Source organism: Eptatretus burgeri, chromosome 4 (genome assembly GCF_056783735.1).
Source record: "Eptatretus burgeri isolate ZD-2024b chromosome 4, Ebu_testis_v1, whole genome shotgun sequence".
NCBI classification, from domain to species: Eukaryota; Metazoa; Chordata; class Myxini; order Myxiniformes; family Myxinidae; genus Eptatretus; species Eptatretus burgeri.
This window is the reverse complement of record NC_140964.1, coordinates 66,947,004-66,960,076: the sequence shown is the minus strand read 5'-3', so window position 1 is coordinate 66,960,076 and position 13,073 is coordinate 66,947,004. Positions and strand designations below refer to the sequence as shown.

General features: G+C 45.6%; 1 protein-coding gene across 3 annotated transcripts in view; it reads right to left on the bottom strand.

Annotated features, from left to right (window-relative positions):
• The window catches only part of NXN (nucleoredoxin), a 145,731-nt gene that overhangs the window by 52,770 nt on the left and 79,888 nt on the right, over window positions 1–13,073 (bottom strand). The gene's annotated exons all lie outside the window — the stretch shown is intronic.

The following is a 13,073-nucleotide window of genomic DNA, read 5'->3' as shown; positions in this document are numbered from 1 at the left end:
GAGAGAGGAGACAGACGGGGAAAGAGAGAGGAGACAGACGGGGAAAAGAGAGAGAGGAGACAGACGGGGAAAGAGAGAGGAGACAGACGGGGAAAGAGAGAGGTGGGGAAGGGGGAAAGAGAGGTGGGAAAGGGGAAAGAGAGAGGAGGGAAGGGGGAAAGAGAGGAGGGAAGGGGGAAAGAGAGAGGAGGGAAGGGGGAAAGAGAGGAGGGAAGGGGAAAGAGAGAGAGGAGGGAAGGGGGAAAGAGAGAGGGAGAAGGGAAGTAGAAAGAGAGGAGGGAGGTGGAAAGAGAGGAGGAGGAGGAAAGGGAGGAGGAAAGAGAGGAGGGAGGGGGAAAGTGAGAGAGGAAGGAAGGGGGAAAGAGAGAGGGAGAAGGGAAGTAGAAAGAGAGGATGGAGGTGGAAAGAGAGGAGGGAGGTGGAAATAGAGGAGGGAGGTGGAAATAGAGGAGGGAGGTGGAAAGAGAGGAGGGAGGTGGAAAGAAAGGAGGGAGGTGGAAAGAGGAGGGAGGTGGAAAGAGAGGAGGGAGGGGGAAAGAGAGGAGGGAGGAGGAAGGAGAGGAGGGAGGAGGAAAGAGAGGAGGGAGGGGGAAAGAGAGGAGAGAGGGGGGAAGAGAGGAGATAAGAGATGGAGAATGAGAAGGGAGGGAGGGAGAGAGAGGCGGGGGGGAGGAGGGAGGAGGGAAGTCAGTGAGAGGTGAGAGGAAGGAAAGAAAGGGAGACGTGTGGTGGGGTGTCAATTATCATTCATACTGTCTCATGAAAATGATTCTGCATATAATAACAGTGAAGATGAAAACAAAATAATGTCTGAAATCCATTTTCTACCGGTCATACTATAAATACCACCCAGAGACAAACACCACCCAGACATGTCCGGAGATAAACACAGTCCAGAGACAAACACCGCCCGGACACGTTCGGAACAAAGCTGTCCGGAGACAAACACCGATTGGACACGTCCGGAGACAAACACCGATTGGACACGTCCAGAGACAAACTCCCATCCAGACAAACAACGCCAGGACACAAACTCCAGTCTGGACATAAACACCACCCGGACACATCTGGAGACAAACTCCGATTCGGACACGTCCGGAGACAAACTCCCGTCCGGAGACAAACTCCCGTCCGGACACGTCCGGAGACAAACGCCTTAGGGCCCCCCCTGCGGTCGCCTTGCGACAGAGGAGACAGAGGGGAAAGACAGGGGGGAAAGAGAGAGAGGAAACAGAGGGGGAAAGAGAGGATAAAAAGAGGATAGAAACTCCCATCCGGACACGTCCGGAGACAAACTCCCATCCGGACACGTCCGGAGATGTAAGGGTCAGGATAACCTTCCTCAGGAACAAAGGTAGACGATACGCTCCCTTGAAGCACGCCGTGACCAGGTGAGTCTGGTAAGTCTGTGCAAGGTGGAGCGGTTGCATGATGCGAAAGGGTACATGCCGAGTTTAGGGGGAGGGGTAGAGGCCACAGGATCTCTTGGGGTAAAACAAGCACCCTGTATGAAGTGTGTCAGAACGTGTCTGGAACAAGAATAACATGGCATGGTTGAGTGCACGGGAGAGAATGGGATACGGATCAACCCAGACGGGAGTCGCGGTTAGTGGAACGGACAGGAGGGGGGAGCCTCCTGAGCGGGATAAAATTATTTTGGAAACCACGCTGGCTCCACGGGACTATGCGTATGAGGTACTAGAGTGTGCACGGTCCGTGCTTGGCAAACCTCCCAAGCGCAGATCATTGCTCGACGTGCTGATGGCTTCAAGGGAGCTGGCGTTGAAACGATCTGTGTCAGGTACACTACCGGAGTGTGTATGGCTAAAAGGAAAGCAAACAGGGATTAAATGAATTTGGAAAAAAAAAAAAATTCCCCGTGAGAGCCCATGTTCGAGGCTAGACGTACTGCAAGACGTGAGGGGTGCTCACGAGACACGCAGCATGAATGAAAGCGGCACTGTGACCACCGGACAGCTCATGTGTGTGGTTGGAGTGGGCGTAGCGAAGCTCGCATGGCAGTCCCAATGCGCGTGACTTCAGCGGGGATCCCGCAGCATGAATGGTGGGTGTGTAAAGCATGGCGTTTCCTGTGGGAGACAGCCCGACAGCCAATGCAAGCATTTAATGTGATTAACAGGCGACGAGTGCGCCGTCGACCACCGCCATGGAAGCAGAAGGCTTGCCAGGAATGGCCATGAGTAGACAAAGCCTGGCCAGGATGTAGTAAACATCCTCGACCCGGGCCAAGGAGCACTACTTAAGGGAAGGGTTTAGCATTAGATAGACCAGCCTCATGGGGGCATTAGGAGCAGTCCACCATGTGGGCCCAAGAACATCAGTTAGGGGGAATTTAGGTGAGCAATTAGAATTAATTGGAAACCAGGAGAGACATAGTGGGGATGTAGATTAACAATGGAGTTAAATGGAACGTGCATTTGGGTGAGGGATGACGGGGAGCTGAGTTAGTTTGGGGGAGTAGAGTTCGTAGCGTTTCGGTGTGAATACAAAAATGATGAGCGAGTGCGGGTCAGCGGGCCAGATTGTAAATGGAATGAATGTGGAATGCATGGTGCGAACGAATGATTGCAGGGTGGAGAGAATCCCACCAAAGGGAACCCGGGGTTAGTTTAATATTAGTTGGCAGGATAGTTAAATTAACAAAATGGATGTCGTTTTGTGGTTGGGTTGGTGTTGAAGGAAGGCACGAAACGTTTTGCAGGGTGTTGTGTGCCACATATTATTATGTGTGCCACATAATCATAAAAACTATTCATTGTGCCACATATCTTTCCTCGCCTGCCTGTAATAAATCCTTTGTGGAAATGTTCCCAGCTCGTTTTTGTCTTTTCCTTTATTGATCCAGCATGATCCATATCCTAACCTAGCCGGGACTTTATTCCCAATGATCTGTTCCCTTTAGCTGGTACGTCCTTGGCAGTCGCCCGGCTGCATCTGATCTGGTTCGGATAAGGCGTACTGAAGACACCCCGGTAATTAGGTCACGTGATTCAATAGGTAATCCAGTTAAACCAGAGACGGAGGACCCTAGGTCACATGGTTGAGTTATTGGCGTTCACGGTCAGTTAGTGACCTGCCGCGTCACGGAATTATCCATGTGTGATGGCCTACAATTCCAGGGAGTCTGGTGGGAACCCGAGATAGCTTCCATCCCTCTCCCCTCCCCCCCCCACCCCCGGTGGTCTTCTCACCCGACCCCGGCCCGCAACAATATTTTTGCATTCAATTCTTCCTAACATGTTTGTTCACACGAGAACTGTTCAGCGGTGGGTATCATCCTTTCTGGGAGGAAAAAGGATGGGCAAGGTGGATGGCAGGCCTGCCACCAGATGATACGAGTGCAATGTCATTATTTTTAATGAACTCCAGGCAATAGTCCATTTGCCAGAGAAGTAACCTTGTTGTCCTCAAAAGTGTATGGTTTTATGGTGGTTTCTTGTTCACAGGCATGCATACACAAAATTAAGCTTGGTTTCCCGGATGGCAACCATGGGGAAATCTGTTATTTTTGCACAAATACAAGATGGCCGTCATCGACCGGGCTGAAAATATAACTTTTTAGGTAATGAACTTAAAATTACACGAGACATCTTTTCCATTTAATTTTGGCACGAGGAATCAATATTTAACCTTATTTTTGTGATTAGAAGTAAATTTGAGGTCATTGTTCGAGTTCCTGGCAATTGTTTGCCGTGTGAGATACATTTTGAATGACAACAAGGTCACTATTCTGACAACTGGATGCTCGCATACGACATTAATGCGAGTTACTAATTCATTGTTTTGTTTTTACAGATATGGCTGATTCAAGGTGCATTCTTCCCGTGTGTCATGGTGGAGGGGAATTGAAGAAATTCGCTGATCAAGGGATCAAGACATTGATCTCCTGTGCCAAAGCCTGTGGAGATGAAGAGCTACGTGCAAAACTACAGGACATTGTTGATGGTGGTGGTAGTGATGCTGTTCGCATAGAATGTCACAAAGGATGCTACTGTACTTACACATCAAAACAAAAAATTGAGAGACTTCGTAAATCACAGAAAAGAAAAGCTGAAGATGATTGTGTTACAGTGACAAGATCTCGCACACAGGCAACAGGCAGTGGTGCGTTTGTTTACAAACGTGACTGCATTTTTTGTGGCAAAGAATGTTTACCTGTTGATGACAAACACCCAGAAAGATGGGATCGTGTTCGTCAGTGCTGACTAAATAACGTTTTGACAAGGAAGGTAATCCCATCCCAACTATGAAAGATGCCATCATTAATGCTGCTGAGCAACGTAATGATGAAGTAGCCAGAACGGTCAAGTTACATATTGGATATTTGGTTGATCTCCCTGCAGCTGAGTGCAAATACCATGTACGCTGTTATAACAGTTTCATGACAGTCCCTAAATATGCTGATTTGCCAACTGGTGTTGCAGAAGAAAGTGCCCTAAAGAACGTCATGGAGCGCATGAATTGTGACAGGTCAAAGATGTTGAATAGCGTTGAACTGCATTCCCTGTACTGTGATCTTGGTGGCAAACTCACTCGACGTGATATGTTTAGCAAACTAACAGACTGCATGAGTAAGGACGTTATGTTAGTTCGGGTAGATGGATGTGCTACCATTGTTGGTTTCCGTGAGTCCATTGCTAACCATCTGAAAATGGTTAAAGTGGATGATACAGATGAGAGGAGTATTGATTCTGTGGTAAGGCAGATCAAGAAGGAGGCATACTCAGTCAAGTACAACAGTGCCAATTATGACCTCAGAATTTACACAAGCCAACACAATCAAGGCAACAAGCCCAACTTTACTGAGGTTGATTTCAGACAGTGTCTGGTGGTGAAATGACCAGGAAATCTCTAAGCCTGAGCCAGTCAATTCAAAGTCATGTTACAGGTACCAGAAATCAGACAACATTAGGACTGGCTGTCAAACTACTGCACCGCCATGGCAGTTCTGATCTTCTAAAGCTCCTTCATGAACATGGGTTCACAACGTCATATGATGAGGTCCTGAGATTCAGGAAATCCGTTGCTCATTTTCTCGGTGACAATGCTCAGCTTCTCCACCAATTCATGGGTTTGAGTAGAATGCGTTCAACTATGATGAAGCAGACATTACAATGATCTCACACCTGCTCATGGCTGCTGAATGTAATGCAAGAATGATACGTATCCTCTCTGATGACACTGATGTTTTTGTATTGATGGTTTACTGGGTTTACCAGCGCAATATCCAGGCCACAGTGCAGATGGAAAGGTGAGATGGAGCAATTTGGGATATCAACACCACCTGTGACCAGCTTGGCCCCAAGTGTCTGCAGCTTTTGGGAATGCACTACATCACTGGCTCAGATACCACGTCATACGCATACGGCAAGGGCAAATAGTCAGCCCTGAAGACACTGAGAGCTGGCAACTTCCCTGGTTTGTACTCCGCACTTGGCGAGCTGAACGCAAGCCATGAACAGCTCATGGAAGCAGGGCGGACATTCTTCTGTGCCCTGTATGGTCAGCCAGAAGGTACCACGATGAGTGAGATGAGGTACTATGTGTACACAAGGAAGTCTGGCAAGCCCCTCAAGCTCATGGCATTACCTCCAACTGAGATCAATCTCTTCCTACATATTTTGCATGCACATCTACAGACAGTACTTTATCCTGGTGTTGGCGCAGTGGTAAGGGCAGTGGCTTGGGACCCAAGAGGTCCTGAGTTCAAGCCCCGTTGGGACACTGAATTAATATATGTATGTATATATATATATATATATATATATATATATATATATATATATATATATATATAATGTGTGTATATATATATAATGTGTATATATATATAATGTGTATATATATATAATGTGTATATATATATATATATATATATATATATATGTATCTATATATATATATATATATATATATAAATATATATAAACCAAGTCGAAAACACCAGGGGGTTGACTCAGCCTGCCATCCTTCCGAGGTCGGCGAAATGAGCACCAGTTGTACTGGGCCCGGTGTATGCCCCGGTTAGAATAGGTGTACCATATCCCTGTGTGTCGTAAGAGGCGACCAGGGTTGCGTCAGGAAGGGCATCCGGCGTAAAAACCTATGCCAAATCATTATGCGGACAACAAAACGAATTTCCATACCGGATCGGTCGAGGCCCGGGTTACCAACGACCGCCACCGGTACCGGTGGTCAGCAGGGTACCAGTGGAAATTGTGCTACTGCTGGGCGAAGGAGGAGAAGGAGACGGGGAAGGCGAGTCCGGAGGCAGTGGGAGAGGGGGAAGGGTAGAAGTGTGGAGGTGAGAGTTGGAACTCTGAATGTTGGGACGATGACTGGCAAAGGGCGAGAGTTGGCTGATATGATGGAGAGAAGAAAGGTGGACATACTGTGTGTACAAGAGACAAGTGGATGGGGAGTAAGGCGAGGAGCATTGGAGGTGGTTTCAAACTGTTCTACCATGGTGTGGATGGGATGGTGGATGGTGTCGGGATAATCCTGAAGGAAGATCATGTCAAGAGGGTATTGGAGGTGAGGAGGGTGTCTGACCGAGTGATGAGTGTGAAGTTGGAAATTGAAGGGGTGATGATGAATGTCATCAGTGCATATGCCCCACATATGGGGTGTGAGATGGAATATAAAGAAGATTTCTGGAGTGAGTTAGATGAAGTGGTGGAGAGTGTATCCAAGGATGAAAGAGTGGTGATTGGAGCAGATTTCAATGGACATGTTGGGGAAGGGAATAAAGAGGATGAGGAGGTGATGGGGAGGTACGGTCTCAACAAGAGAAATGTGGAAGGGCAAATGGTGGTAGAGTTTGCAAAAAGAATGGAAATGGCAGTGGTAAACACGTATTTCAAGAAGAAGGAGGAACACAGGGTGACATACAAGAGTGGAGGAAAGTGCACACAGGTGGATTACATCTTAAGTAGGAGATGCAACCTGAAAGAGATTAGTGACTGTAAGGTTGTGGCAGGGGAGAGTGTAGCTCGACAGCATCGATTGGTGGTCTGTAGGATGACTTTAGAGGTGAGGTTGAGGAAGAGAGTGAGGGCTGAACCAAGGACCAGATGGTGGAAGCTGAAGGAGGAAGACTGTTGCGTGAAATTTAGGGAGGAGGTGAGACAGGCGTTGGATGATGGTAAAGATGGGTGGGATGATTGGGCAACGACAGCAGAAGTTGTGAGGGAGATAGCTAGGAAGGTACTTGGTGTGACATCTGGACAGAGGAAGGAAGATAAGGAGACTTGGTGGTGGATTGAGGAGGTACAGGAAAGTATAAGGAAGAAGGGGTTGGCTAAAAAGAAGTGGGATAGTCAGAGAGATGAAGAAAGTCGGCAGGAGTACAAGGAGTGGCGTCGAAAAGCAAAAAGAGAGGTGGCTAAGGCCAAGGAAAAGGCATATGACGAGCTGTATGAGAAGTTGGATACAAAAGAAGGGGAAAAGGATTTGTACCGATTGGCAAGACAGAGGGACCGAGCTGGGAAGGATGTGCTGCAGGTTCGGGTGATAAAGGACGCAAATGGGAATGTGCTGACGAGCGAGGAGAGTGTGTTGAGAAGGTGGATGGAGTACTTTGAGGAGCTGATGAATGAAGAAAATGAGAGAGAGAGAAGGTTGGAAGAGGTGGAGATAGTGAATCTGGAAGTGGGGTGGATCAGTAAGGATGAAGTGAGGACTGCTATGAAGAAGATGAAAAGTGGAAAGGCGGTTGGCCCAGATGGAATACCAGTGGAGGCATGGAAATGCTTAGGAGAGATGGCAGTGGGGTTGTTAACCAGATTGTTTAATAAAGTCTTGGAAAGTGAGAGGATGCCGGAGGAGTGGAGATTAAGTGTACTGATTCCGATTTTCAAGAATAAGGGTGATGTGCAGAGCTGTGGAAATTACAGAGGGATAAAGTTGTTAAGCCACACCATGAAGTTGTGGGAAAGAGTAGTGGAAGCTCGGTTGAGAGGAGAGGTGACGATCTGTGAGCAGCAATATGGGTTTATGCCAGGAAAGAGCACCACTGATGCGATGTTTGCTTTGAGAATGTTGATGGAGAAGTATAGGGAAGGCCAGAAAGAGTTACATTGTGTGTTTGTGGATTTAGAGAAAGCTTATGATAGGGTGCCAAGAGAGGAGTTGTGGTATTGTATGAGGAAGTCGGGAGTGGTGGAGAAGTATGTGAGGATCGTGCAGGATATGTATGAGGACAGTGTGACAGCGGTGAGGTGTGCGGTAGGAATGACGGACCGGTTTAAGGTTAAAGTGGGATTGCACCAAGGATCGACTCTGAGCCCTTTCCTGTTTGCAATGGTGATGGACAGGTTGACGGACGAGATCAGACTGGAGTCTCCATGGACCATGATGTTCGCGGATGACATCATGATCTGTAGGGAGAGTAGGGAGCAGGCTGAATCGAGCCTTGAGAGGTGGAGGTACGCACTGGAGAGAAGGGGAATGTTAGTCAGTAGGAGAAAGACGGAGTACATGTGCGTAAATGAGAGGGAGGGTGGTGGTATGGTGCGGTTGCAAGGAGTTGAGGTGGGGAAGGTGGATTGGTTTAAATACTTGGGATCAACTGTCCAAAGTAACGGAGAGTGTGGGAGAGAGGTGAAAAGAGAGTGCAGGCAGGATGGAGTGGGTGGAGAAGAGTTGCAGGAGTGATTTGTGACAGAAGGGTAGCTGCAAGAGTGAAGGGGAAAGTATACAAGACGGTAGTGAGACCAGCTATGTTGTATGGTTTGGAGGCGGTGGCGCTAACAAAAAGACAGGAAGCAGAGCTGGAGGTGGCAGAGTTAAAGATGCTGCGATTCTCGTTGGGAGTGACGAGGATGGATAGGATAAGAAATGAGTGTATTAGAGGGACAGCGCAGGTAGGACGGTTTGGAGACAAAGTGAGAGAGGCGAGATTGCGATGGTTTGGACATGTGCACAGGAGGGAAACGGAGTATATCGGGAGAAGGATGTTGAAGATGGAGCCGCCAGGCAGGAGGAGAAGAGGAAGGCCAAAGAAGAGGTTCATGGATGCGGTGAGGGCGGACATGCGGGTGGTTGGAGTGTCAATGGAAGATGTGGAGGATAGAGCAAAATGGAGACAGTTGGTCCGCTGTGGCGACCCCTAGCGGGAGCAAGCCGAAAGAGGAAGAAGATCTACAGACAGTACTTGCAAAATCAGCTGATCAGCAGGCCCCACCTGAACTTGACATTACAAAATATGGATGGGACATCAGAGATGGAATCCCAGTGCCAGCAACTTCTGCTACTCCACCAGCCCCTTTGAACCTCATGGATGTTGTGCGGTGTGGATGCAAAGCAGAGGGGAAGGCCTGCAGTACTGCAAGTTGCAGTTGTCACCATGCAAAGATCTCCTGCATGCTATACTGCACTTGTGGTTGCAGTGACAAGTGCTTCAACCTACACAAGACTGTGGAGGACAGTGAAAGTGAAGTGGAAGAAGGGAGTGTCGAAGCAGAACTGGAAAGAGACGAGGATACGGAAGGGGACGAGTACAATGAATGGGAATGAACAATACGTAAGTTGTCGACTAGGCTCTCTGTCCTCTGTTCCTAAGATGTCCAATATGATGACATGACAATGTGTATGCTTTCTGATTATCAACATACTGTTGTGAACCATTCATGACTTCACTTTTGCATTGGTGTTGCATAATTTTCAGCAGAAAATAGTCATGGACATTTCATGTGAACCTCTATTTATTCCTGAACGTAAAAAATAACCCCAAAATTGAATTCCTCATGTCAAAATCATATGGAAAAGAGGTATTACACAGGATTACATGTTGACCGATTAAAAACTTAGCCCCATCGTCTGACCTGTAGCGGCCATCTTGAATTTATGCAAATTACAGGAGTTCCCCAAGGTAGCCACCCCGGCAACCAACCTGAATTTTATTCATGGACCCATGTTAGTCCAAAACAATCATAAAACCATACACTTTCCACATTAACAAGGTTGACAATGGAAGACATAATAATGGCAAATGGACTACAATGCAAGAACTTGCGAAAGAGCTAGAAGTCAACAATGTTTCGCAGTTACCGAGGATCTGAGAAAAAAAACAAGAATGCCAGTGTTCTCAAAGAGGAGCATAAAACGAACTGGTTTGCTCCATATTAACATCCTTTTCGTCGGGAAGATGAAGCTTTCTTGGAATGCATCAACTGTTGGAGAGAAAACCTTCTGCAGCAATTCCATGCCAGAACTGAAGTCTTGTTCAATAGAGTGGAAAAGGACGACTTATCCGTGTCCTAAAAAGGTGAAATGCGAAGAAAGAGGCATCAAGGTGTTTCACGTTGAATGAATGCAGCAATGAATGGAGACTACCACCATATTGTTTGGCATAATAATCCATGGCCAGTTATTCTGAACAACACCATCCTCCTCCATGACAATGCTGCACTACATGCAAAACACAATGTCCGTGACGTGTTCGAGTCTTGGGAGTGGAAAACGTTTACCTCATCCACAATATTCAACTCCATGTGACTTGCACTTATTGCGCAAAATGAAAAAAGGGAAAACGTTCTGCATCATTGGAAGACCTTAACACAGCCACGGCCACCATGTTGAGGGCATGTCAGAAGCAAAGCTGGGATCGAAGAGTTGTTTGACCACCGGCCAAAGGTCGACGAGGAAAAGATTATATAGAGCAAGCTGAATACCATGAATGACCCTGACGTTGAATGAAAGCTGATTACCAAATTATGTTGATACTTGGGCAGCCGATTACCAGACAATATAAAAAATAACAAGAATGAATACCATGAATGATTGGGTGTCAAATCAAAGTCGATTACTCTATTATGTTGATGATACTTGCACAGCTGATTACCAGACAATACAAGCTGAATACCATGAATGATCGCGAGGTCAAATAAAAGCCGATTACTAAATGATGCTGATAATACTTACATAGCCGATTACCAAACATAACAGGATGGCGACTATGCACTACCCCCACCCCTTGTATGTCATGACGTCGATTTCTTCGATAAAATAAATGTAGATACAAATTGACTACACAATGTAAGGTGACATTACATTTAAAGATGACAAACATAAATCTATCCAAATCTTAACGAAGACATGTCCAAACGAAGACATGTCCTTTGTGTGTGACTGTTTAATTTTAAACGGTGAAGACAGACTGACCACGTGCCTGGGCACGGCCTAACTCTGATTGACAGGAGGTCTGAAGGGCTCAATCTGTGATCGGTTACTGATCTCGTGGACGGTCTGATGACCAATCGCAGCAATGATGTAAATGTGAGGAGGATGAGGAGGAAAAAAAACAATTTGAAAACCCCTCCTATTGACAGAGTCAAACGTTGGGGTAATAATATGACAGGAATAAAGTTTGGCATCGATAAAACATCTCTTATGTAGGTGAGGTGGTGGAACTTTTGGGACAATATGCATTTAAACCACAGAGCAATGCATGACAGAAAATACAATTATAATGCACTTCTTCTTTTGCAGTAACGTAACACCACATCAATTAATGAAGCCAAATATTTTGTTAGCATTCTTGAGATAACATAGAGGCCATCACTTTATTACGTATGGAAAAATGTGGAATTTTGAGCGCCTACTTCAATTATTTCCCAACAGATGCCTCATACCTGTGCAATCCTTCCCTTTAACAATTACCTCTCAACCGCTTTGATCCACTTTCCCCACAATTTCTCCCCACTTCTCCCACACTCCCCTAGCTACGTATGAAATAAATAGACGATTCCTTAGCAAGTGAAACAAACATAGCAAAATGTTCTTTCTTGATGAGTCTAAGAAAAAATATTAATGGCCTTTGTAGGCAGCATCATGAAGTATTCACCATCACCTTGAGTTGGGGCATTGGAATCTCAACTGCAATTGCAGATTTTCCACCAGGGAAAGAGTATCCAGTCACCTTCCTTCTTTTAGCTCTACTCAGGACATACCCCTTTTGACCTCTCTGCTTCCTCCGCTCCTGTGATACAGCTTGACACTGCTGATAATTTATCTTTTCCAATCTCCTTCCTCATCATTTGTATCCAACATGGGAGCATTTTTCAGTCAGATCTTGCTCCAAACCTTTCAGCTTTCCGAGGCAACACTCTTACCTTGCAGATCACGACTCTACTCTCCATTGTGAAATGACTGAAATAGAGCGGATGCAATCGTAGCTTCTGAAAAACCCATGTATAATTAAAATCTTCAGCATGATCTTTATGACAAACTAGAAAACAGATGCAAATGCGTCGATGGATATGCCTCCACCTGTGTTATATGTCAACTCATTATTACATTTCACCTCAATTAAAGGTCACAAGAAAAATTAAACACCACATGAGAGAAGATGTGAGAGCATGAGAGAGAAGAGATATAATTGTGAAAGCGAGACAACATCACATGTTTCTAACTCAAGTTATAGTTTGCAATACAATTCCAAAAGGGCACATGACCTTTGACCTTATGAACCCAAAAATTTAATATTTGTATGACATTCCATACTTGCACCAAGTATGGTTGAAATCCCTTCAGTGGTTCTCGTCATTACTAGTACACCAGCCAACATGTATTTTTTTTTAACTTTGGGGTGCATTTTTTGTTAATAGCAGGCATCCATGCTGGATCAATCAGTCATAGGGTGGGGAAGAAAATGTGGGTGGATGCCACCCTCGATTTTGACCTTAAAGGTCATTTTCAAGGTCAAAAGGTCAAATTTTGTGTTTTTTACATTGTGTATTAATTGACATCAATTTTGTTCGCTCTATCCATATAAACTACTTTTAATATCAAAAACATGTATTTAGGGTGTTTAATTAACAAGTGAATTTTATTTTTTTACCCATATGTGTATGGCATCGTGAAACACCAAAATGTGATTTTCTCGAAATGTTTTTATTCTGCATGTGAAAGTAATTTGCACACCGAATCTTTTGGTTTAAACTATCATACACGTTCAATAAGCTACCAAACAATTATTTTGTTTGCAATGGCCACTTGTTTTATTTGTTCTTAAACACTTTATAGCCCCCTCTTGTGGCAGATTTGTTCAA